The sequence below is a fragment of the Pteronotus mesoamericanus genome, unplaced genomic scaffold (genome assembly GCF_021234165.1).
Source record: "Pteronotus mesoamericanus isolate MK-2021 breed Mesoamerican mustached bat unplaced genomic scaffold, CSHL_Meso_final scaffold_36, whole genome shotgun sequence".
Taxonomy (NCBI): domain Eukaryota; kingdom Metazoa; phylum Chordata; class Mammalia; order Chiroptera; family Mormoopidae; genus Pteronotus; species Pteronotus mesoamericanus.
This window is the reverse complement of record NW_026555313.1, coordinates 18250562-18252829: the sequence shown is the minus strand read 5'-3', so window position 1 is coordinate 18252829 and position 2268 is coordinate 18250562. Positions and strand designations below refer to the sequence as shown.

At 56.6% G+C, this 2268-nt stretch overlaps 1 pseudogene; it reads left to right on the top strand.

Annotated features, from left to right (window-relative positions):
• The first annotated feature begins 211 nt into the window (after positions 1-211).
• LOC129086140 (ski oncogene-like) lies at positions 212-2049 on the top strand (annotated as a pseudogene).
• Positions 2050-2268: the final 219 nt, after the last annotated feature.

Below are 2268 nucleotides of genomic sequence, written 5' to 3'. Positions count from 1 at the left end.
AGCAAGAAGAAATGCTACAGATTCTGGATAATCTCACTGGCTGAGGGAGACACTTATATGATAAGACAGGTGGGCGTTCTTGCTGCATGATTCCAGTTCCTGGTGGGAATGAGAATTATGACTCTGGTGGTTTAAAAGGATTTTTCGGAGAAAAAAGGTATGTCCAACTACCAAGGTGCTGGCGGCTGTAGAGCCAGAGCACACGCTGCACATGCGCACCAGCCATCTGCCACTGCCCTTGTGGCTGGGGCAGAGTCCTTCTTCATGCAGTCCAGCCACCCCCAAGTGCTGCAAGACCTTCTTGCAGGAAAAGACCATCTCATGCTTTGTGGTGGGCGGTGAGAAGTGCCTGTGCCGGTTGCAGATCCTCAAGTCACTGTGCCAGGAGCTTCAAATCTACTGCTCTTGCTGCTGGCAGACCAACTGGAGATTTCAAAGTCATGGGCATCCTGCTCTCTCAGCGCCCTCAGGCAGGCTCATCACTGAGACGCACATGGAGCACCTGTGCAACACGCTGCCCCGTGAGAAGGAGCTAGCCACCAGCCTGGCGCTGGGCCTGGAGCTCAGCCAGAGCAGTGTGCACCGTACCATGAGTGCTGCAAGTTCAAGGGGCTGCTGGTGTCCAACTTCTACAGCAGCCCTAGTGGCAACTGTATCCAGTGCCTCTACTGCCGCCTCATGTATCCACTATACAAGTTCGCAGTGCACTCGCACATGGCCCTTGAAAACCAGACCTACCACTGGGGCTCAGACTCAGCCAACTGTATGGCCTGCATTCTGGTGAGCCAGGAGTACATGGGCAAGGAGGGGCAGGTGTGCCTCCGAGGCTGCCTGGGCCATGTGCGGGAGAATTTCCACTGTGGCAACAAGTGCAAGTGGTGGGAGCCCCAGGTCTACTCCAAGCCCCCAGTCTCCATAAGAAAAAAAGACGATGCTCCCTGCCAGCACCCCATGTCTTTTTAGAGGACAAACAATCCAGTTGGTTGCGGACCCTGTCCGGCTCCTCCAGCAAAAGCCTCAGCTGTGTTAACCCTCAGTAGCGCCTCTCAGCCTCCTGACTCGGATCTCCTGCAGTTTCTGCAAGTGACAAAAAGCTCTCCTGGCACCTCCCTCCCCTGATCCAAGACACCTTTTACTCCTACAAGAACTTTGAGATGGGTGTTGCCCCCAAAGTGACCCTGGCTACACCAGCCCAGCATAAAGTGGTGGGCAGCCCGATACGTGCCATCATCGTCTCCCACGCCTCCGGCCCTTCCGGCCCCTTCAGCCCCTCCCCACCTGCATACAGCTGCAGAAGCAAAGATTGACAGTGGACACACCTGGGGCCACAGCACCCTCAGTCACCAGGAGGACTCAGAGGCCAGGGTGCAAGTGGAGAACAGGAAGGAATTCACCTCCTCCCTTTGCTCCTCTCCTCTCTTTCCTTGACTTCATCCACCTCTTCCAAGGACTTGAACTCCCCAGGTGTGCACACCTTATCTGTTCTGCCTGCGGCCCTGGACCATGCAGGCCCCCTTCTACACCCCCAGTGTAGGGCTGCAGGTGGAACTGGAACACCTTCTTCAGGCCTGGATGTTGGCCTGGACACTAAGGAAATCAAAGGGAAATTCCTGCTGGAAGTCATGAAGAAGCCCTTGAAGGAGACACTGAGCAGTGCGCTGCAGTCCAAGCACAGCCTCCACCAGGAACTGGAGTTTCTGCTCCTGACCAAGAGGGAGAAACTGTAGGAAATCATCCTGGCAAAGAGCAATTTGCAGAAGGAGATCTAGCGCCTCCTAGCTGAAAACTAGAAGAAGATGAAAGAGGCTCAGGGGCTCCACTGGGCCTTAAACAGGACCTGGAGCAGGTGTGGCAGGTCTGTGTGTGCGACAAGGGCTGTGAGGCTGGCCACCTGCATGCCAAGTACTCATGCAGATAGAGGACCGGCAGATGAAGCTGCAGCACAAGTGGCTGTGGGACGACATGCAGTGGGAGCACAAGGTCTGGGAGCCCCTGGAGAAGGCAGTGAAGAGACTGCAAAAGTGGCTGTGTCTGTGGCCCTGGCTGTGAGGCTAGGGGGCGAGAGCGTGGCTGAGCCCTAGCCCGCCCGACGGCCTGCTGCCCTGGTGCGGACTCCGCAGGGGAGAGGGTGGGCAGCCACCAACCTCCGGGGCCTCTGCAGAGCTGCCCTCTTACCAGGCGGTCCTGTCTCAGTCAGCAGGAGTGTTCAGGAACTCTGGGTGAGTCACCTGTCAGAGAGGTGACAGAAGACAATCCATACTGCTTGAC